This window comes from Triticum aestivum, chromosome 1B (assembly GCF_018294505.1).
Source record: "Triticum aestivum cultivar Chinese Spring chromosome 1B, IWGSC CS RefSeq v2.1, whole genome shotgun sequence".
Taxonomy (NCBI): domain Eukaryota; kingdom Viridiplantae; phylum Streptophyta; class Magnoliopsida; order Poales; family Poaceae; genus Triticum; species Triticum aestivum.
This window is the reverse complement of record NC_057795.1, coordinates 122,011,691-122,036,716: the sequence shown is the minus strand read 5'-3', so window position 1 is coordinate 122,036,716 and position 25,026 is coordinate 122,011,691. Positions and strand designations below refer to the sequence as shown.

Sequence of the window (25,026 nt, the reverse complement as noted above, 5' to 3'; positions counted from 1 at the left end):
AGAACTGCATTTTTTGTGTGTGTCATGGTAAAAGAGTATCATAAGTAACTCTGACGTTCTTGTATCAATGGCAGCCTGGCACACATCCAGCATCCGCACTGCAGAATGACGACGGAGTACATGAGGAGCATTCAAAGTATTTATACGCATAAGCCCCCTTTTCTCCATGATGTTTTCCTTGAAGACGTTTTATCTCACATTTCTGTCTTGTTTATATGAAAAATCTGCACTGTCAGAGTTTTTTTTTTCGTTTTTTTCCTTTTTGAAAAGGGGGTTTGCCCCTGCCTCTGCATCAGAACGATGCATACGGCCATAAGTTCTTTTTTTCGTGGAGTAACATATGCTTTTACCTAATGAACAATTGCTCACACTCATTCTATTATAAAATTCAGCTCTTTGTTTACTTTATTATCTCCACCTTTTGGGATGATGTCTTGTTTTTTGGAGTTTCTTTCTTGGAAGAAGCATTTATCTGCATCTTGGTAAGGTGTTAATCGAAATATATATTTCTAGAAAGTTTTGGAGAGTTCAGCTTCTCAGAGTGCCGGAGACTCGCAAGACTGTCTTACTTAAAGAGAAGGCTGCTGGGTTTGATATAGACAACCTGATATATTTGATCTCGTTCGCAGAGCGTTTTGGTGCTTCACGCTTGATGTAAGTATGGCCTTCTAATGAATGAAGTAGTATCATGCTTGATGTATTCCTATATTCCTGTAGATAATGTGACCCTGAGGCTGATGATTAATTTGTGCCGACTCCATATGATAACTGCATAATTTATTGCATTTCCTTCTGATGCCAATTCCGACGCCATTTCAGATTGTTGCTGTACTACTGTACTTGGTCCATGTCTTACTTTACTACTGTACTTGAACCTTTTCGTGATCAACTGGAACACACCTCCATTGATTGATCTCCTTGCTGTGTTTAACAGTTAGCTCTAAGTAATTTCTGTGAGTGCAGAAGCCCTAACTGCGTGTGTGTCGCTATCAATTTATAGGAAGGCATGCACACAGTTCATTGATTTGTGGAGGCAAAAACATGAGACTGGACAGTGGATTGACGTTGAACCCGAAACAATAATGTCTACACGCTCTGAATTTCCCCCCTTCAATGCTTCTGGGATTATGTTTATGGGAGATAAGGAAACAATGTCTGTCTCTAATGGAGATACAAATGGCGAAGATGCTGCTAAAGCTGGTATGTTGGTGCCGTGACTTAACTTACTTTCCAAATGCTCACTTTGTTCAGTATTTTATTTTTGTAGTTGATAAGCGGATTTTGTTATCTGCATGATTGTTCACTTTATTTCTTCCATACCGCCACATTTTATGTGTTTATGATTTTGTTAACGAAAAATTGTGATCCAAATTATTCCTAATATACAGTCGCCTTCTTTTTTATTTTTACATGGCAAATTTTCTTCCAATTTGAAATGGCCCTTTTGCCTGGTAATTGTGCAGCCATATTGAATTTGTACAATTTCTTTTGTCAATCTGCATGCACAGTTAATTTGTGTTTCCCCTTTGTTTTACTGTGAGAGGGAGCTTGGATCTGAGAAATCGTTTTTCCGTTGCTTGACAGATCACAGGGCACCTCACCACCCAGGAGCTCCCCATGAGTACCATCATGGTCCATATCAATCAGGATATCCACCATGGGCATACTACCCTGGGGCGAACCCATATTACCCTCCTCCCTATCCCCCAACAGATGATCCCAGGTACAGCCACTTGGAAAGGAGACCATCAAGGAAGCACTCAGCAGACAGCAAGGACTTCGACAACTCCGATGATGAAAGTGACGACCAAAGCGGTTCAGAGAGGGAGAGTTCTCATGGCCGCAAGTCCAGTAAAAAAGGCAAGCGCTCAGGCAAGAAGAATGTAATTGTCTTACGCAATGTAAATGTAACATCAAAGAAGAAGCATAGGTCATCAAAGAGCGAGTCACACTCAGGCTCAGATATGTCATCAGAGGATAGTGATGATTCACACAGGAAATCAAGCAAGAGGAATCATAAGCGCTCGAGTTCGAAGAAAAAAGGGGGCAAGAAAACCTGAGCCGACGGGGATACTGATGGAGAAGGTATGGGTTAGATTCTCGGGTGTTCCAGAGACTTTGCTTAATGAATTTCTTATTGTCTCTAGTCTCGGTTCTCTGTTAGGTAGAACAGAGAAGGTAGACATGCCTTTTACTCGTCTGCATGGAGTTGCTAGGCTACTTGGTCAGTGTGGTGGGTGCAGAATATATTCCAGACTTTGTACCATGGACATATGATGGTGTGTCTTATGATCTCGATATTGTGGTTGAGGAGGTTCCTCGGGCAGATAATAACACTGGGGACACCGATGTTGATATGACAGATGGCGGAGCCGGTAGTGGTGGCCATGAGATGGATGGTAATCCCGAGGACCATAGTGGGAATGAGAAACTGGCCGAAAAATCCTCGCAGTCGTCTGAGCCGAGGACAGAGAAGGGGTCGGCCTCCTTGTCCACTCCGGCGGCTTCGCTCCGATTTGGTTCGTTTCAGGCGGTGTCCGCGCCGAGTCGCTATGGAGTGACCGTGTGGAGATGGAGGACTCTGTTGATGGTCTTCCTTTGGAGATGATTGAGGAGCATCACATGCAGGTGGTGGTTGAGGTTCCACCGCAGATGACGCCGCATGAGCGGCAACTTGCTCCTGAGGTATTGAGATCGGTAGCGGCTACTTCTCCTTCTGAGATGGAGGGTGACGCTTTGGCCGACCCGTCGGGTTCGACCCGGCCCACTTCACACCCTTAGTCGCCTCATCCAACCGGCTTGACACAGGTGGTGCCGCTGGTAGGTGATGAGGGCCACCCGAGCAGTGCTTCCGACGTCCCAGTTGGTGCCACATCGGTGACATCTCCCATCGCTTCGGACTCAGTCGGGCATACGGCAGGCGGCCACAACCCGATCGAAGTCGCTCTGGAGAATGTGATCGCTTTTGGAGGTATTCCGGATCCTAGATCCGGTGACACGCATTTTAGTCACCGGATCCAGGCCCAGCCGGATGCGGATGACATACAGATGGGGCGCGCTATGAGAGCCGCCAAGCTTCGAGACATCAAAGCCCATACAGGTATGTCGGTTAATACAAATTGTTCCATTCTGCACTTTTCTGAGGATGAAATTATTGGTAAAGCCAGCAACTTAGGGATCTCTCTTGGTAGTAATGACAAAGAAACTGCAAAATCCATCAATGATCTATTAGACTTAGAGACGGATAGAGCTGTGGACTTATTTCGAAATTTAGCGGTGCTAAAACCTATGAATGAAACAAATATAAATAATCTAGGAGTAACAACGCTTCAGAGTCTCTGTGAGGATTTAGTTCCCATGGAGGGCTTAGAAGCCGAGGAGGTAGATATGATTCCAAGGGGTATATGGTCCCTTTGCAGCCAGATACCACTCCTGGCACTGGTCCTCAAAATGCCGAGGAGATGAAGGATAAATCAAAAAGAAACTGGAAGAGGAATTTATCCTACATCGGCAGTGAGTAGGAGTGAGAGAGTTAAACAGAGTAAAAAATTTCATGATGAAATATGAAAGGAATGTTCTGGAATAGCAGAGGTCTAGCGGACTTGGCTAAAAGGAGATTCCTTAGTGATACATCTGTAGAACAAAAATTAGACTTTATGGCCCTATTGGAGATGGTAGAGATAATTTCACCCCGCAGTTTCTCAACACCATTTAGGGGGGTTTATTTTGATTGGCACTGTCTACCTCCAAGGGGGCGATCCCGAAGGATCTTACTTGGGGTGAAGTGCGAAACTTTAGAAGTGCTGAGTGTGCTCCATGGTGATTTTGCTGTCAAATTTCGTGTAAGATCGAAAATTGATGGCTTCAGATGGGCTTTGGTGGTCGTATATGGTGCGACACAGCCGGAGCTTAAACCTGACTTCCTCGCAGACCTGGTGAGAATTTGTGGGGATGAAAGGTTGCCCATTCTGGTGGGAGTTGATTTCAGTATCATTAGAAGACAAGATGAAAAAAATAATGACAACTTCGATGGAAGATGGTCATTCATGTTCAATATGATAACTGAAAGTCTCGACTTGAGGGAAATTGACCTCACTGGTAGGCAATTCACGTGGGCCAATACCTTGCCAATTCCTACTTATGAGAAATTGGATAGGGTTCTCACTAGTGTGGAGTGGGATCAGAGATTTCCACTAGTAACGATTCAGGCTTTACAGAGGGCCATTTCTGACCACACCCCACTCCTGGTTGATTTCGGGGAAGCGACACATGTGGGCAATAGAAATACTTTCTCTTTCGAATTAGGATGGTTTGAGAGGAAGGGCTTCATGGAGCTCATTGCGACATAATGGGCCAGGGACTCTGGTGGGTCCTCTAATGTGGAGAGATGGCAAAACAAAATTAGACATTTGCGCCAGTTTTTTAGAGGCTGGGCCAAAAACCAATGTGGCATTTATAAAGTTGAAAAGGAGAGATTGACACGAATTATTAATGAACTTGATGTGAAAGCGGAATCCACTCTTCTTAATATATCTGAGCAAGATATTAAGAATGAGGCAGAGAAGAAGTTACAAGCCCTTATGAGAGAGGAGGAGATGAAATGGGTGCTTAGAGCAAAGGTTTCTAAGATTGTCCAAGGGGATGATAATACACAATTCTTCCACATGATAGCTAATGGGAAACATAGAAAGAAAAAGATAACCCAGTTAGAACAAGATGAGGGTACAATTGTAGGACATGAGAATCTAAATTGTACATCTCTGAATATTATAAGAAACTTTTTGGAGCACTCGAAGAAATTTTGTATCTCTAGATGAGAGTGTGAAAGTGCGTTACGTCGACTAGAGGGGGGGTTAATAGGCAATTTTTATGAATTCTTCACTGAGAAATTTCAGGTGAGGAAATTACTAAGCGAAGAACTACTTGCAGCGGAATAAGTACTCAGGTATAAGCATAACAGAGCAACAACATAGTCTTCATGATGAAATGAAAGACAAAACACAAAGTACAGAAAGCGTAAACACAGGATAAGCAGGATGAAGACAAACTGATTGAAGAAATAGGATTGAGGAATTAGAGAAAGTCTTCAGTCAAAGTCTTCAGACAGTAATGATCAGGTTCATCATCACATAACTGAGGAAATGAAAGGGTTGAGGAAATAGAACCAGTAGGCTTGGTGAAGACAATGATTTGGTCAACCAGTTCCAACTGATGTGACAGTTGTACGTCCGGTTGGAGCGACTGAGTATTCAAACTCGAGGACACACAGTCCCGGACACACAGTCCTCATCGTATTCTCCTTGAGCTAAGATCACGCAAATATCGCCCAACAGTAGTGGTATGTCTTCACAGGTGACTTCCAAACCTTCACAAACTCGGTCACTCGTCGATCCACAATTCCTCTTGGATGCTCAGACCATGAGGCCTAACCGTCTGGAGGATACACAGTCCTCAAAGGTAACAAGTGCCGGTTCCATGCAGGAACAATCTCTTCAGTGATGCTCAATCACTTTGGGTTTGTATGTGTTTGGGTTTGGGATTTGGGTATTTCCTCACTTGATGATTTTCGCTCAAAGTCCTCGGAGGATGGGATGCTCTCACATGACAAGTGTTAGTTTCTCCCGGAGCAGCCAACCAGCTAGTGGTTGTAGGGGGCGGCTATTTATAGCCTAGGGAGCAGCCCAACATGATAAGACATAAATGCCCTTGGCTGATATGACCGTTAGGTGGTAGATATTTTGGGACAGCTGGCACGTAGCACAACAACAGTCAGATATTTGAGGTTCAAATTCCTCAAGGTTATCATGTTCCTCATTGTGTAGGCAATTCGCACTGGCAAATTCCTATCTCCTCAGTCAGGACAAATTCCTCAGAGACCAGAAGATCTTCGTCTCTGTCACTGAAGAAATTGACTGAACTGATATGAGATTTCCAATGGCTTCACTCGAAGGATTGGGTAGGTGTAGGATTTTGAGATGATCATCACTTGGAAATCAGTTTCCTTAGTATTACCTTGACCCCCTTTAACAGTACGGTGTTTCCTATGACTCAAGAAGAAGAAAATGAAACTATGAAAACAAAAGTCTTCGCGCTTCCTAATCCTTGCATGAATATCCAAGTCTTCAAGGTCACACCAATTTCTTCATTTTCAAAGTCTTCAGGAGAGCCAAAGTCTTCAGCCGAAGACATTCATTTTTTGGGGTCGACTTTCACTATAAATATCAAACTCCTCATCGACTTATAGAGCCTGTGTACACTCACAAACATATAGTCCCTTAACCTATAAGTCTTCAATACACCAAAATCACTAAGGGGCACTAGATGCACTTACAATCTCCCCCTTTTTGGTGATTGATGACAATATAGTTTAAGTTTTCAACGTGGATAAACATATGAATTGAAAGTACTCAATATTGAGGAATTTGATTGCAAGATATAGAATAACTCCCCCTGAAGATGTGCATAGTGAGGAATTTGCTTTTGAAGCAATGCACACTTGAAGAGTAGAATCATGGAGATCTCCCCCTATATCTTGTAATTCATACACGCATTTAACATATATAATGAAGAATTTGAAGTGCATGATGAAATATGGTGACTGATGTAATTCAGCATGCTTGCATTGGATATAAGATGAAATAGCATGCAGAAAACATAGCAAAAGTATCAAGTCACCATCGGACTTAAGTTACAATTCATTCAAAAAACACTTCAGAAGAGCGAGAGTTGCAACTTAACAAAAAAATGCCCATATTGATAGACCCGCTTGAAGACTAACTCAAATTTCTCCCCCTTTGTCATCAAATGACCAAAAGGGACGAAAAGTGAGGACTAACACCCCTGAAGAATTTTTTCACAAAGTCGATGGAGGAGCTCCAGTGCTGTCGGGGTCGGTTGTTGTAGTAGGGCCTGCCGTAGTGTCGTCCAAATCCTCATTGTCATCAGTCTCGCGCGATGAGGAATATGAGCTGGGCACCAAAGGAGGAACTTCAACCTTCTTGAATTTCTTCGCTGGTGGCTTAGCCCAGCTGAAGTCCTGCTTGAAACCCATTTGCTTGAGATCCTCATCACCGTAGAGATGAGTCAGAACAGCCCAGGTGCGATCAAAAACTTCATTGAGGTAATAGTGGTTTTTCTTCACTGAATTATAAGTTGCATCCATGTTGTGAAGAATAGCGCCAAACTGACGCTTTACCCATTTGTGATTGCAATCCACCTTTTGGTGAAGACTGAGGAGAAGCTCACGATCAGTCATCACCCTTGGAGCTGTAGCCTGGGGACTTTGCTTTGAAGCATTGGCGGCAGAGTCATGAGTAGTAGAATCATCATTGGTGCAATAAAAAGCAGCTTTGCGAAACCGTCCGTCCAATGGATGATTGCCTTCATCAATGATAGCAGTGGCCTTGCCCTTCTCATCAGCCGAGGAAAATGTCCGTTTGAGGACTTCAATTGGGGGCAAGTAGCTGCCATGGTTGAGTGTATCAGCTTTGTAGTTGATTGAAGACCTTGATCTGAGGAATCTCATAATCCAGGGCGCATAAGGCTTCAACTCAAACAGAGACATTGCAACATTTGCCAAAGTCCTCATGAAGAAATCATGGTAGTTCACGGGAATACCGTGCATGATATTGAAAAGTAGATTCTTCATGATACCAACGAGTTCTTCATCATTTGAGTCGTGGCCTTTGATTGGACTCAGAGTCTTGGTCAGAATGTGATATACTATTCTTGGCACATATTGCAATTCCTTCACAAGGAACTTTGTCCTTGAGGCTTGACCAGGCTTCAATGGCTTCATTAGAACTTGCATGAAGTGATCAGACAGCTCAATTTCAGAGTAGATGAGACGAGCACCTTCTGGGGGAGGACTGACAGGCATGGCACGAAGCAATTCAGTTGCTGGTGCCTTATAGTGTGTATTTTTGGTCATCCAGTCCAACACTCATGAGTTCACATCTTCAGGATTGCTAGTGATGTGCAGTGTCGCATAGAATTGAAGAATGAGTTCTTCATTCCAATCGCAAATGTCAGTGTAGAAATTGAGCAGGCCAGCATCATGAATAGCAGCAAGGACTGGTGTGAAGCAAGGCAGTGATTCCATATCAACATGAGGAATATGAGCATGGTCGAAGACTTTGTCCTTATTGAAAAGCACTCAAGAATAAAAGTTGGCTTGGTTGGTAGTCCAGAATCTCTTCCGCCGCAGACGAGCAGAATCATAAGGGTTGTATTCAGTGAAGAATACATGCTCATTGAAGAAAGCATCAGCCTTGAACTTTGGGGTCTTGGAGAATGGATTCTTCGGTTGTTGCTGAGGAGTGTCAGTGATATGAAGAATAACTTCTAGAATGTCAATTTCTGGAGCCGCACGCTGAGGAATATCAGCTTCTGCTTCAGTAGCAGCCTGGGCCTCCATTTCTTCAGCAGCATTTTCATCAGCACTAGTGGCTGGAATCTCTTCATGAGTGGAAGGGGTAGTGTGAATTTCTTCAGAGCCATCTGAACTTCAGTTGGTGCTGGGGACTGAGGAATTTGCTGTAGTGATGTGAACAGGGGAGAGTTGGGGTGCTGACTTTCCCAAAAGTCATCATTCATGACAGGTGTGGTGCTCCCAGTGTCCACATCCTCTTCCACTTCCATTTCTTCAACGCCGACCTCTTCAGCTGTGAACTGAGGCGTTGGCGATGATACCAGAGGAGTTGATGTGAGGGTATCAACATCAATTTCTTCATCCATCTGCTCTGTGGAAGCAGCAGAGGGATCTTCTTCATCAGATTCTTCAGGAATCTGACATTCTCCACCAAAAGGAACAAGGTCCTTTGATGGCATGCTTGAGAGAGGAATAACATCAATGGGATTGTCAATTGAACTTGTCAAAATCTTCGCCTTCTTGGATGCAGAAGATTCTGAGGAAATTGATGCTTTCCTTTTCTTCAGAGCAGCATGCTCTGCAACCTTTGTTTTCTTCACTTCCAAAGTAGAAGGAAGAATTGGGCTTGGTGTTGGTGCAGGTGGAGCAGAGGAAATTGGATCAATTTCTTTAGGCACAACTGATGCAGTTGGCCTATATTGAGCAGCTTCTTCAGGCACAGCTTTAGCTGTCTTGGCTTGTTCTTCAGGCGCAACACTAGTGGTTGCCCTGGCATTTTCTTCAGCGACTAGAATTTCTTCAGCAATCTTGGTACTTGCAGTTTCATCAGCAGCCTGATTTTCATCAGCGGTGCTGGCATTTCCTTCAGTAGCTTGAGAAGATGCTTCAGTTGGAGTGACTTCAATGTGCACAGGACCAGCAGCACTTGAAGTGAATTTCTTCATCAATGTGACGAATCTGACCTTGGCTCTCAGCCATTCTGCCTTGTAAGAATCAAATTCATCGTTGAGCTTTTTGATGTCAGCTTACAGAGCGAGGAGTTGTTCAGGCGATAGGTTGAGGACATTGTCCTTTAGATAGCACTGCTTCTTGTACTGCGCTTTCTTAGCCACTCTGGCTTGATCATATTTCCACTTTTCTTCAGTTATGAATGCCGTCAACATGTGACTTTGTCCAGGAGTGAGGCCCAGCTCTGGCAGAGGAGTGTTTGGATCCTTATACCAGAGGTCGATGAAATCTAGGATCTTCTTCAGATCCAATAAAAGGGGCACATCACTTCCTTTGGCTCTAGCGGCCCTTTGCTGTTTGTTTCTGATGATTTCAGCTAATTCTTTATCATCTGCCTCATCATCATCAGAAGGCACTTGGAAATCAACTTGTTTCTTGTGAGGACTTGGTCTAGTGCCTTGTCCTCCGGTGGCCTTGGTCTTCAGCAAAGTTGGGCTCTTTGAAGATGCATGAGGAACTGAAGAACTTGCAGAAGCTCCTGAGGCAATTGAGAAGCTTGTGGTCCATTGGCACGTGGCGAGATGCACAGGTGCTGAGGACTTTGTCGGAGGAGTTGAGGGTTTTGAAACCCGAGGAACTGGTGCAGCTTGAGGAACTGTGGTAGCTTGAGGATTTTTCCTTGAAGGCACAGAGGAACTTGGCCGTGAGGGCATTGCTGAGGAAATTGGTTTTCGAGCAGGCTTCTTGGGCATAGCCTTCTTGCTCGTGGTGGCCTCAGTAGCGGCAGCAACAGAATCTTCATTGAATTTCTTCACTGCTTCTCTGGCTTGCTTTGCCAACTTGGCCTGCTTCCTAGCCCATTCATTAGCATAATCCTCACCATGTTTAAGGCTTGTTGGATCAGCTCTTTGGCCAGGTGCCAATGGAGGTCTTGAGCAAGCAGGGTTGAGAGAAAATTTCTTCATATATTTTGGAGTTACATATCTGTACTCTCTCCACTCCCGTGCCCATCTGCGTTCAATCCTTTGAATGCACACCTTGCGCTCATTCTTGGTTTCTTTGCCATGAGTTGCCTCATCTGGCGTGCAGTACCCTACATAAATGTCATCAGAGATTTCAAAAGCAGTATTGACTTCAAGCTTCTTTCCTCCTTTCTGAGGCCTTTTACCATCTGCCATTTTCTTCAGCTGAGGAATTTGAACAATTGAATTCTCTGAGGAAGTATGCAGCTTTTCTTCGAGGAATGCTGCAAATGAGTTAAGTTGATGAGAACCTAGTGATTCAGCAGCAGACATGTGTACCTGTGAACAGAGTATAGATGCGAAGAATTTGGAGAGGTCATATGAGTTCTCAGAAGGTTTTGCAAATTGGAACAAGTTTGAGGAAATTGACCAAACATGTCTTGAAGAAGTTCACTAAGTGTTCTTTGACTTAGGTTCCAGAGTTGTGCGGATTGTTAGATTCACACAATTGAGGAATCATGAAGAAAAACGTCACTTAGAGAAACAGATCAAGAACTGAAGATTTGTGCCAGGTGTTTAGAGTGTGGAGGTTGAAGAATAAACACCTTGAAAATCATCAGTAGAGTAAATGCAGTAAAAGTAACTTTTAATTACCCTTGACAAAGAACACGACGAATAGGAGGTGTAGATTTGGAAGTTCGTCGGCTCAGATCTTCCTCGCCCTAACTTGGCGACGGAAGACAACTACTGCGGCGGTGAAGTGAAGAATTCCGCATTCGGCGCAAGTACGACAGCGGCGAGGTTGAGGCAGTGAAGCTCTTCCTCACCAGCGAAGATGGGAATAGCGGCGGCGCTAGGGTTTTGAGAGCTCGAGCGAGGGAGTGAGGTCGAGCAGAGTAAAAACAAAGTGAGAAGGGGAGGGGGTATTTATAGGCACTGTGAAAAATTGTTCGCCCGAAGAATTAGGACGAACGTGTCCCTAACCCTTCTCATTCGTGCGACATGTGTCACCCACGTACTGTGTAGTGGAGATCGTGGGTGAACAGATAAGATTTATCATGGAATGTGTAACGGTTTGAGCGGCAACAACCAAAAAAATCAAGATATGAATGTTTTAAAGTTTCGTTCGCAATTTCTTCAGCTGACAAGGACACAGTGAAGATTTTGAACGGGTTTCAAATAGAACGCACATGAAGAATTGGTGAACAGACTTGGTTGAGTTTAGCATAGAGGGGGAAGGGTCCGATCACATTCACTTAGCAGAAAGATCAACTTGAAGAAATAGCAATAAGTGAATGTTGTAGAGGACATAAAAACTCAAGTATATATATAGTCAGTGAAGAACAACGACAGAAAGAGTGAAGACAATGCAAAGTTGAAGAATTTGAAAAACTGAGGAATTTCAAAAAAGAGGAAAAACTCAAATTCAAGATTTTCAACTTTGGTTGGTGGCGTAACCCACCGTATAAGAAAGCTGGTTTCAGACACCGCGTACAATTGTCGTAGGGTTCTGAGAATCAATTTCTTCATTAATTTCTTCACACTTAGAGGGTTAGTCTTCATTGATTGAAGAAAAACGTTACTTCGTGTGTTGCACATCTAAGTCATCAAGTCAGAAGTGTTAGGATGTGCGTCCTTTTCAAAGAACATTCGAAGATTCTAGGATATTTAGCTCACACCGCAACTTGCTAAATCTCTTCTCATCCAAGGGCTTAGTGAAGATATCGGCTAGCTGGTCTTCAGTACTTGTGTGGTCGATGGAGATGTCGCCCTTCAACACATGGTCATGAAGAAAATGATGACGAATCTGGATGTGCTTTGTCTTCGAGTGCTGAACTGGGTTGTGAGCAATCTTGATGGAACTCTCATTGTCGCAGTAGAGCGGCACATTCTTCACATTGATGCCATAGTCCTTGAGTGTTTGCTTCATCCATAGTAATTGTGCACAGCAATGTATTCAGCTTCAGCAGTAGAGAGTGATACGCAGTTCTGTTTCTTCGAGGACCAACATACCAAGGATCGTCCGAGGAAATGACATGTCCCTGACGTTGACTTGCGGTCCACATGATCACCAGCATAGTCAGATTTGAATATCCAATGAGATCAAATGAAGAGCCCTTGGGATACCATAATCCAAGTGTTAGTGTGTGAGCTAGATATCAAAGAATATGCTTCACAGCCTTATGGTGTGATTCCTTCGGTGTAGCTTGAAATCGGGCACACATGCAAACACTAAGAATTATATCCGGCCTAGATGCACATAGGTACAATAAAGAGCCAATCATGGAGAGGTATACCTTTTGATCGAAGTCTTTACCATTTTCATCAGTGCACAGATGGTCGTTTGTCGGCATTGGAATTTTGACGCCTTTGCAGTCTTGCATGCCGAATTTCCTCAATAAATCCTTGAGGTATTTCTCCGAAGATATGAATATGCCATTGTATTGTTGACGAATCTGAAGACCTAAAAAGAATTTCAATTGTCCCATCATAGACATTTGATATTCTTCACTCATCATAAAGGCAAATTCATCACTGTAACGTTGGTTAGTATAGCCAAAAATAATGTCATCAACATATATTTGGAACACAAATAATTCATCATCGTATGCTTTGGTGAAAAGAGTTGGGTCAAGTGAACCGGGTTTGAAGCCTTTCTTCATGAGCAATTCCTTCAGTGTGTCATACCACACCCGAGGTGCTTGCTTGAGGCCATAGAGGGCCTTGTTGAGTCTGTAGACGTGATTTGGGAATTTTGGATCCTCAAAACCTGGTGGTTGAGCAACATATACTTCTTCCTCAAGCTTACCATTGAGGAATGCACTTTTCACATCCATTTGATGTAAGATGATATTATGATGGTTAGCATAAGCAAGCAATATGCGAATAGCCTCAAGTCTAGCAACAGGTGCAAAAGTTTCATCGAAATCAATTCCTTCAACCTGTGTGTAGCCTTGAGCTACAAGACGAGCCTTATTCCTCACCCAGAGGCCATTTTCGTCTTGTTTGTTGCGGTAGATCCATGTGGTACCGATGATATTGTGCTTGCGTGGGTCTGGTCGCTTGACAAGCTCCCACACGTTGTTGAGCTCGAATTGGTGCAATTCATCTTGCATGGCTTGAATCCACTCAGATTCCATGAATGCTTCATCAACTTTGGTGGGATCTGTGATAGAGACAAATGCAAAATGCCCACAAAAGTTAGGTAAATGTGAAGCTTTTGAGCGCGTGAGAGGACCTAGTGCTTGGATGTCATCGATGATCTTCTTGATTTGCACTTCGTTTGCTATGCGAGGATGTGCGGGTTGAAGATTTTGCTTTGGTCGAGCAATTTCTTCAGGACTAGTTCTTCTGTAGCACCAGTATGATTTTCTTCACGATCTGGAATGACTTCTTCAGCAGATTCTTCGGTGGGGATGATATCCTCAGTAGCTTTGAACTTGATGGATTCCTTAGGTGACATTTCATCTAGCACAGGAGGTAGGTGCTCTCTCTACGAGCCATTAGTTTCATCGAACTGCATGTCTACAGTTTCAACAACCTTGTGATGATTTAGGTTGAAGACTCTATAGGTGTGCGAGTCTATTCCGTAACCAAGCATAAAACCCTCGTGTGCTTTCGGTGCAAACTTAGAGTGATGGTGAGGATCTCTAATCCAGCATTTAGCACCGAAGACTTTGAAATAACTCACATTGGGTTTCTTGTTAGTGAGGAGTTCATATGATGTCTTTTTGAAGAAATTGTGAAGATATACCCTGTTGATGATGTGGCACACAATATTGATGGCTTCAGGCCAGAAGCGCTGAGGCGTCTTGTATTCATCAAGCATAGTGCGAGCCATCTCAACAAGAGTTCGGTTCTTGCACTCCATGACGCCATTCTGCTGAGGAGTATAAGGAGCAGATAACTAGTGAGTAATACCAAGTATATCAAGATATTCATAAAGTCCAGTGTTCTTGAACTCAGTTCCATTATCACTCCTGATATGCTTGATCTTCACACCAAAGTTTGTGGAATCCCTTGAAGAAAATCATCTGAAGACTTCCTGCACTTCATTTTTGTAAGTGATGATATGCACCCATATGTAACGAGAATAGTCATTAACTATGACAAAGCCATATAATGATGCAGAGCTAGCGAATGTTGTATAATGAGTAGGGCCAAAGAGATCCATATGAAGTAATTCAAATCGACGAGAAGTGGTTATGATAGTCTTCGAGGGATGCTTGGATCTGGTTGTAACGCCCACGATGCGGCTATATCTCCCACGTGTCTAAGCACGACTTAGAGGCATAACCGCATGGTGGTTTAGTCGCAAGAAGGGTCATCTTCACACAATTCCATGTAATGAACAAGAATGGGATAAAGAGAGTTGGCTTACAATCGCCACTTCACACAATACATAAATAAGATTCATACATCATTCAAAATACACTCATAGACCGACTACAGTCAAATCCAAATGAAAATAAGATAACCCCAAATGCTAGATCCCCAATCGTCCCGACTGGGCTCCGCTACTGATCATCTGGAAACGAAACATAGTAACAACCAAGGTCCTCGTCAAACTCCCACTTGAGCTCGGTTGCGCCACTCGTGCTGGTATCCTCGATACCTGCATCTGTTTTGGTAGAATCTGTGAGTCACGGGGACTCAGCAATCTCACACCGCGAGATCAAGACTATATAAGCTTGTAGGTAGAAAAGGGGTAATATGGTGGAGCTGCAGCAACGCATCGGTCGAGAAGCTAGAAGTGATCAAGAAGTGATCCTGAAACTACTTACGTACATACATAACCCAAACCATGTTCACTTCCCGGATTCCGCCGAGAAGAGACCATCACGGCTACACACGCGGTTGATGCATTTTAATGAAGTCAAGTGTCAAGTTCTCAACAACCGGACATTAACAAATTCCCATCTGCCTCATAACCACGGGCACGGCTTTTGAAAGATAATACCCTGCAGGGGTGCCCAACTTAGCCCATCACAAGCTCTCATGGTCAACGAATGATATTCCTTCTCCCAGGAAGACCCAATCAGTCTCGGAATCCCGGTTTACGAGACATTTTGACAATGGTAAAACAAGACCAGCAAAGCCGCCCGATGTGCCGACAAATCCCGATAGGAGCTGCACATATCTCATTCTCAGGGCACACCGGATGAGCCAGATGTCGGGTTGGCATAGACCCTGGTTGCCCAAGGGGCGCCGGACATCGCTCAGGTTGGACCAGCACTCGAAGGAGCACTGGCCCGGGGGGGGGGGTAAATAAAGATGACCCTCGGGCTCGCGAAAACCCAAGGGAAAAGGCTTAGGTGGCAAATGGTAAAACCAAGTTTGGGCCTTGCTGGAGGAGTTTTATTCAAAGAGAACTGTCAAGGGGGTCCCATAAATCAACCAACCGCGTAAGGAACGTAAAATCAAGGAACATAACACCGGTATGACGGAAAACTAGGGCGGCAAGAGTGGAACAAGACACCAGGCATAAGACCGAGCCTTCCACCCTTTACCTAGTATATAGGTGCATTAATTAAATAGGAGATATTGTGATATCCCAAAATATCCATGTTCCAACAAGGAGCAAACTTCATCTTCACCTGCAACTAGCAACGCTATAAGAGGGGCTGAGCAAAAGCGGTGACATAGCCAAACAACGGTTTGCTAGGACATGATGGTTAGAGGCTTGAAATGGCAATATGGGAGGCATGATAAACAAGTGTTAGGTAGAGCTAACATAGCGATAGACCGAGCAACTAGCAAATCAAAGATAGAAGTGATATCAAAGGTATGGTCATCTTGCCTGCAAAGTTCTCAAGTTGTCGAAAGCTTGATCCTCGTTAGCGTACTCAACAGGTTCCTCGTTCACGTACTCGTCTCCCGGCTCTACCAAAGCAGGAACACAAACCACGGAACCACAATATCATGGTGCAATGCACAAGCAACATGATGCAATACATGGCATGATATGCGAGATGTGATATCCAATGCATATGCGGGCTCCGAAAGGAAAAATGACGAACAAGGCATCAACTTGGAAAACCAAGTATGCCGCTGGAAAGATGAGATGATTTCGGTTGAAATCGATATAAAGATCACCGGAAACGGATGCACGGTTTGCAAATGGCAAGCAAAACAAGAATGACACAATTCTGTGATTAACAGCACGATGCTACTTAGCATGCAACAAGAAACTATGCTACAACACCCCAACATAGCAACAAGGGATATGGCAGTGATCTACAGGAGATGCTTGACAAAAGATGAACACTGAGCTACGGCTAAATCACCCAATAGCAGGTTCAAACAAGCATGGCAAAAGTGCAAAAGATATCAGCTTCACAGATTTAGTGAAAATACTGAAAATGGCAGAAACAGCATCAGATAGCAATGTTCAGAGCAAGCAATCAACATGCTACAGGAACTTATAATAGCAAAACAAGACATGACATTATTCTACTCAAAGCATAGAACAAAAGTTCCTTAGTGACCATGAGCCAAAAAGGATCATAAGATATGATGGCACCCATGTAAACATAGCAAGTTTCGTTAACAGATTCAGCAAACAGGGCATGGCATTAACAGCATCATGAAGGCATCTTTGCGAGCTCGATTCACTCACCACAAGTCATTGCATGACAATATAATCATAGCATCAACAAGAAGACATGTTTATGAAACTAAAAAAGGCAAGAACAAGTTCATAACATGCAAGGATCAACTACGGCAACCTTGGCAAAATTGAATAACATGTAAACAATCTGCCAGGAAACATTTTATAGTAACAGTAGAGCAAAAACATGACATGCTAGGCTACTCTATAATTGCAAACAGGGGCATTAATGGATATAGCATAACCATATGTTCAAAACATCCTTACTGAAGTATCTCAAAATATGCATGGATCTCTCTGTAGCATCATGTTTACATGGCATCAAAATAACAGCAGAACAGGACTGAAATCAGCAACATCATGAAGCCTAGTTTGCTTGCTTGTGCAAGTCACCACATTGATCACAAAAATACATGGCAAGCACCTCTGTAAAGATGGCATGGCATAGTAAAAAACACATGTAGAGCTCATGCCCATAAGATGCACACAATGAATGTAGCAAAAATGACAAATGCCCACAATCTGTTAAGAATCAGAAACTAACATTATATAGCACTCTTGCATCAGAGATTTGGCATCGAGATGACCTCAAATGAACATGGCGCAATGGAACAATATGAAGAGCACATCGTGATGAACATTTTGATATATCATGTGCATGAAACGGAGCTACAGATGCAGAGTTATGATGCAATGAACAGAGCTAAATAATGTGACGAAAAAAAACTGAGGATTTCAGGGTCAACCTAGGGTGGATCTGGATCTGGATCGGGCTTCAGGCGCACGAATCGAGGCAGGCCGATGCGAGCTCGCCGGAGTTAGGGCAACGCGGCGGCCGGAGAGGCGGCGGGGAGGCGCCGATGGGACGGTGACGGCGACCGGGGCAGCGGAGCGGGGTGGCACAGGCGCCGGACCTGTGGGCGGAGGCGGCGGCCGGTGAGCTCCAGTGGCCGGGCGGGCTGCGGGGCCACGCCGGCGGCGGAGAAGCGGCGGCGGCCGGCGGCAAGGCGGAGGCCGGCGGCGGGGAGGCATGCGGTGGCCGGGCGGCGATGACCACGGGCGCGACAGGATAGCAGAGGAGTGGATCTGGGCCGCGGGGGCCGGCAACGGGCCAGGCGGGCCGGCGGCACGGGGGCGGCTGACGCGCCACGTGTCACGTCCTGGTTGCCTGGGCGCGGCGGCGGAAATCGTCCGGCTGGGGCCGGACGTGTCCGGTGGCGACGGGATGATTTTTTTAGGGTTTGCCAAAAAATTTCGGAGGGGGAGGTGTTTATATAGGAAGAGGGAGCTAGGAGGCTCCAAATGAGGTGCAGTTTTCGCCCATACGATTGTGATCGAACGACCAAGAGCATGGAAGTGACTTAGATGGGTTATTGGGCTGTTTTGGAGGGGTGTTGGGCTGCAACCCAAAATAGGCCTTTGCGGGAACCCGGTTAACCGTTGGAGTATCAAACGACCTCCAAATGACACGAAACTTTACAGGCGGTCTACCGGTGCTATACCAAGGCCGCTTGGCGAACCTCGGGCCATTCCGAGAACGTTTAACACCCGCTCATGAAAAGAGACAAGAGGGGTGCGTCAGTGCATGTGGGAGTGTCGGATTGCAAAACGGACAACGGGGAAAATGCTCGGATGCATGAGACGAACACGTATGCAAATGAGATGCACATGATGACATGATATGAAAATCATGACATGAACAAAATGCAAAACGAAAAACAAGAACCCAACCATGGAAGGAATATCATAACACATAGCCGAAAATGGCAAGAGTTGGAGTTACAAGTATGGAAAGATACATCCGGGGTATTACAACACTCCACCACTACAAGAGGATCTTGTCCCAAGATCTAGGACTGAAAGAACTCCAGATATTCGGAACGGAGGTGATCCTCGCGCTCCCAGTGGCTTCTCGGTCAGAATGGTGTGACCACTTCACTTTCAGGAATTTGATTGACTTGTTGCAAGTCTTGCGCTCGGTTTCTTCAAGAATAGCAACGGGTGCTCATGATAAGAGAGATCTTCTTGGAGGTCAATTTCTTCAAAGTTGATAGTGCGTTCAGGAATCTTGAAGCACTTGCGAAGCTGTGACACGTGAAACACATCGTGCACATTTGCAAAGTTGGACGGAAGCTCAAGTTGATAGGCGAGATCGCCTCTTTTACCAATGATCTTGAAAGGACCCACGTATCTAGGGGCAATCTTCCCTTTGATACTTAAGCGACGAGTGCCTTTCATTGGAGAGACGCGGAGGTAGACATGGTCTCCGATTTCAAAAGCCACATCATGGTGCTTGTCATCATAATAGCTCTTCTCGCGCGATTGCACGGCTTTGAGATTCTCACGAATGACTTTGCACATTTCTTCGGCTTCTGTGATCAAGTCATTGCCAAGAAGTTGGCATTCACCTGTCTCAGACCAATTGAGAGGAGTGCGTCACTTTCTGCCATAGAGAATTTCGAATGGGGCCTTGCCCGAACTCGCTTGGAAGCTGTTGTTGTAGGAGAACTCGGCATATGGAAGACAATCTTCCCACTTCATACCGAAAGAGATGACACAAGCCCTGAGCATGTCTTCGAGGATTTGATTGACTCGCTCGACTTGGCCACTTGTTTGAGGATGGAAAGCTGCGCTGAAACGAATATTGGTGCCCATGGACTTCTGAAAGGAGTCCCAGAACTTAGAGGTGAAAATGCTTCCGCGGTCTGAAGAGATCAATTGTGGAATGCCGTGCAAGGAGACAATCCTGGAGGTGTATAGCTCTGCCAACTGAGCTGCTGTGATATATTCTTTGATTGGAAGAAAATGAGCCACTTTTGTAAGCTTGTCAATGACAACGAAGATAGCATCATTTCCACGCTTGGACTTAGGAAATCCAGTCATGAAGTCCATCTCGATATGATCAAACTTCCATTCTGGAATATCAAGAGGTTGGAGGAGACCAGCTGGTCGTTGGTGTTCTGCTTTCACCCTTCTGCAGACATCACATTCATTCACGAATTGAGCAATCTCTCGCTTCATTCGAGTCCACCAATACGACTGTTTGAGGTCATGGTACATCTTCGTACTTCCAGGATGAATGGATAGAATGGAATTGTGTGCCTCGTTCATAATGACTTTTCTCATATCGCCTTTAGGAACCACAATACGATCCTCGAAGAAAAGAGTATCTTTGTCATCAATGTTGAAGCACTTGTATTTGAGAATGCCCTTGTCGATACCACGTTTCACCTTTTTCACCATGGTATCCAGGAGTTGTGCCTCACGAATTTGATCTTCCAAAGTAGGAGAGACTATGAGGTTGGCAAGAAAGCCTTGAGGAACAACTTGGAGATTCAGTTTGCGGAAAGCTTCACAAAGTTCTGGTTGGAAGGGCTTGAGAATTAAACTGTTGCAATAAGCCTTTCTGCTCAAAGCATCTGCAATCACATTGGCCTTGCCTGGAGTATATTCAATACTTGGATTGTACTCTTGAATCATTTCGACCCATCGAGTTTGCCTGAGGTTGAGGTTGGGTTGAGTGAAGATATACTTGAGGCTCTTGTGATCGGTGAAAATGTCCACTTGCCTTCCCAATAAGAGATGTCTCCACGTTATCAATGCATGGACAACTGCCGCCAACTCAAGATCGTGAGTGGGGTAGTTCTTTTCGTTGGGCTTCAACTGACGAGAGGTATAGGCCACAACTTTCTTCTCTTGCATTAACACAGCACCGAGAGCTTGAAGAGAAGCATCATAGAAAACTTTGCATGGCTTGGATTCATCAGGAGGAGTTAAGACAGGAGTTGTGACTAGCTCCTCTTTGAGGGCGTTGAAAGCAACATCACACTCAGGCGTCTAGACATACTTGACATGCTTCTAGAGGAGGTTGGAAAGAGGCTTTGCAATCTTAGAGAAGTTCTCAACGAATCTTCAGCAATAGCTTGCAAGACCAAGAAAACTGCGGAGCTCCTTGACATTCTGAGGAGGTTCCCAATTCACAATTGCAGACACCTTCGCGGGATTAACAGCAATGCCCTTGGCGGAGATGATGTGACCAAGATAAATAACTTCATCAAGCCAAAACTCACATTTGGAAAACTTCGCATAGAATTGATACTCTCTGAGCTTGTCGAGCACTAATCACAAATGTTTGGCATGATCCTTCTTATTCTTGGAGAAGACCAGAATACCATCGAGATACACCAGAACGAATTCATTGGTGTAGGGGTTGAAAATGAAATTCATCATTCGATAGAAAGTTGGAGGAGCATTGACAAGGCCGAAAGACATGACAGTATATTCATAAGAACCAAAGCTTGTTCTGAAAGCTGTCTTGGGAATATCTTGTTCACGAATGCAAATATGATAATAACCCATACGAAGGTCAAGCTTGGAGAATACTTTAGCACCTTTGAGTTACTCGAAAAGCTCATTGATGTTGGGAAGTGGATGCTTGTTCTTGATTGTCTTCTTGTTCAATGGACGGTAATCGACGCACAGTCGGTCCGTGTCATCCTTCTTCTGGACAAAAAGAACTCCACAACCCCATGGAGATGAACTCGGTCTGATCAAACCCAGACTCTCTTGTTCATTGAGTTGTTTCTTCAATTCCTTCAGCTCTTTAGGTCCAAGCTTGTATGGACGCTTGCAAATGGGTTCCGTGCCAGGCTCAAGATCGATAACGAACTCGACTGGCCGATGAGGAGGCATACCCGGAAGCTCTTCTGGAAAGACATCTGGGTACTCACAAACGACTGGAATTTGAGAAATAGCATCCAACTCGCCCTTCTCATTGAGAGAAAACAACCGAATGGTTTCATCACGAGCGGCATAGATGATAACATCCTCAGAAGAGTGTGTCAATTGAATTTCCCTGGCACCACAATCAAGCTGAGCCTTGTGCTTAGAAAGCCAGTCCATCCCGAGAATTAGATCAATGTCCGAGTCCCCAAGAACAATTGGAGAAGACAGAAATTTATAGTTTCCCATCTGGATAGAGACATCCCGAACCATGGAGCTTGCGTTCATGAATTTACTCAGAAAGACAACTGATAATGGTCTAGGCAAATCTTGAAAAACCATCTCATGCTTAGATGTAAAAGGTCTTGAGATGAAACTATGCGATGCACCAGTATCAAATAAAACTTTTGTAGGAATATCATTAACTGAGATATTACCCATTATCACATTAGTAGATTCCTCCGCTTGTGTTGCATTCATCATGTTCACCTTTGCAGACTTGGAATTATGCTTGACCACTGCATTGCTTGAATATCTCACAGGGGGAGGAGGCGGAAGGCGCCTTTGGTTGAAGCACTTGTTCGCGTAGTGACCTTTCTGCTGGCACTTGTTGCAAGTCACCTCTGAGAGCGTACGATGATAAGGAGCATTTGACCTTAGAGCTTGAGGCTGAGACTTGTTCTGATAGCCTGGGTTGGGTGGGTGGGAAGATCCATGATCACCTGAGTTCTTCTGTTGGTAAGGCTGACGAAACGGAGGAGGAGGAAGGTAGAACTTCTGCTGCTTAGCTGCCACTTGTGAGGAAGAAGAAGACTAGACTGCATCCCTGATTCTCTTCTTAGAAGCTTCACACTTGAGCTGAGCACCTTCTTGCTTGAGGGCCATATTGTAGAATTGATCAAACTGAGTAGGCTCAACAAGAAAGAGAGCTAACTGCAGATCCTCTCTAAGGCCACCTCTGAATTGATAGATCATACTCTTCTCATCAGGAACGTCTTGTTTAGCAAAACGAGCAAGTTTCTGAAACTGCTTGTTGTATTTGTACACAAACATGTTGCCTTGCTCGAGATTGCAGAACTCCTCACGCTTGCTCTCAACAACACTGGTAGGAATGTGGTGAGCTTTAAAGTCCCGACAGAAATCAGTCCAAGTAATCACTCGACCTCCTCTGGTATCTTTGTATTGTTGGAACCAATCAGCTGCTTAGTCCTTGAGCTGAAAAGAAGCGAACTTGACGTAGTCCTCATGCCTGACATTGCTACATTCAAAATGCTTGTTGATATCCACGAGCCCATCATCAGCGTCTGTGGCCTCGGCACAGTAGCTGAAAGACTTCGGCTGATTTGCCAGGAACTGGTTGAGGGTAGGAAACTGAGGCTGATGGTTGAACTTCCCTTGACCTTGATTCCCTTGGTTGCCTTGGCCTTGGTTGCGCTCTTGCATAAGCTGAATCATCATCTCGGCATTGGCGTTTGTGGCTGCCATCAAAGCTTGCCATGCCTCCGGAGGCGGAGGTGGAGGTGGAGGGTTGGCCTAACTCCCATCATTGCGTTCCAGATTCTGACGCGTTGGTGGAGCCATCCTGAAGAGGGTGACATCCGTTAGCATCTTGATAGACAGATAGACAAGCTGAATCAACAGATAGAAATTGCAACATATAGTCTTCACAATAAACATTCGAACAAGGACGAACGAATGAATTCCAAAGCTAACATCACGTCCATTAAGGTGAGAAGCCACTTGATAAGGGGTTGATGAATGAAATAACAAGGTACAACTGGAACAAATAAGTGGTAACGATTACCCAATCACAAACCAAATATCTGCGAGAAGAAATGCTAGAGCTGTTGGGGAACGTAGCAGAAATTCAAAATTTTCCTACGTGTCACCAAGATCTATCTATGGAGAAACCAGCAACGAGGGGAAGGAGAGTGCATATACATACCCTTGTAGATCGCTAAGCAGAAGCGTTCAAGAACGGGGTTGAAGGAGTCGTACTCGTCGTGATCCAAATCACCGAAGATCCTAGTGCCGAACGGACGGCACCTCCGCGTTCAACACACGTACAGCCCGGTGACGTCTCCCATGCCTTGATCCAGCAAGGAGAGAGGGAGAGGTTGAGGAGGACTCCATCCAGCAGCAGCACAACGGCGTGGTGGTGGTGGAGGAGCGTGGCAATCCTGCAGGGCTTCGCCAAGCACCTGCGGGAGAGGAGGAGGTGTCACGGGAGGGAGGGAGGCGCCAGGGCTTCAGGTGCGGCTGCCCTCCCTCCCCTCCACTATATATAGGGGCAAGGGAGAGGGGGAGGGCGAAGCCTTGCCCCTTCCTCCAAGGAAGGGGTGCGGCCAAGGGGGGGGAGGAGTCCATCCTCCCCAAGGCACCTCGGAGGTGCCTTCCCCTTTTAGGACTCTCCCCTCCCCAAGTCTCCTTGGCGCATGGGCCTCTTGGGGCTGGTGCCCTTGGCCCATATAGGCCAAGGCGCACCCCCTACAGCCCATGTGGCCCCCCGGGGCAGGTGGAACCCCCCCCCCCCCTCGGTGGACCCCTGGACCCCTTTCGGCACTCCCAGTACAATACCGATAAAGTGCGAAACTTTTCCGGCGACCAAAATAAGACTTCCCATATATAAATCTTTACCTCCGGACCATTCCGGAACTCCTCGTGACATCCGGGATCTCATCCGGGACTCCGAACAACATTTGGTAACCACATACAAACTTCCTTTATAACCCTAGCATCATCGAACCTTAAGTGTGTAGACCCTACGGGTTCGGGAACCATGCAGACATGACCGAGACGTTCTCCGGTCAATAACCAACAGCGGGATATGGATACCCATGTTGGCTCCCACATGTTCCACGATGATCTCATCGGATGAACCACGATGTCAAGGACTCAATCAATCCCGTATACAATTCCCTTTGTCTAGCGGTATTGTACTTGCCCGAGATTCGATCGTCGGTATACCGATACCTTGTTCAATCTCGTTACCGGCAAGTCTCTTTACTCATTCCGTAACACATCATCCCATGATCAACCCCTTGGTCACATTGTGCACATTATGATGATGTCCTACCGAGTGGGCCCAGAGATACCTCTCCGTTTACACGGAGTGACTAATCCCAGTCTCGATTCGTGCCAACCCAACAGACACTTTCGGAGATACCTGTAGTGCACCTTTATAGCCACCCAGTTACGTTGTGACGTTTGGTACACCCAAAGCATTCCTACGGTATCCGGGAGTTGCACAATCTCATGGTCTAAGGAAATGATACTTGACATTAGAAAAGCTTTAGCATACGAACTACGATCTTTGTGCTAGGCTTAGGACTGGGTCTTGTCCATCACATCATTCTCCTAATGATGTGATCCCGTTATCAACGACATCTTAATGTCCATGGTTAGGAAACCAT

The 25,026-nt window shown here is 45.1% G+C and overlaps 1 long non-coding RNA gene across 1 annotated transcript; it reads left to right on the top strand.

Annotated features, from left to right (window-relative positions):
- The first annotated feature begins 580 nt into the window (after positions 1-580).
- On the top strand, positions 581-1,664 carry LOC123088018 (uncharacterized). The gene is made up of 3 exons (XR_006441647.1): positions 581-654; positions 1,001-1,200; positions 1,585-1,664. It is a non-coding gene; the product is annotated as an uncharacterized lncRNA (long non-coding RNA).
- Positions 1,665-25,026: the final 23,362 nt, after the last annotated feature.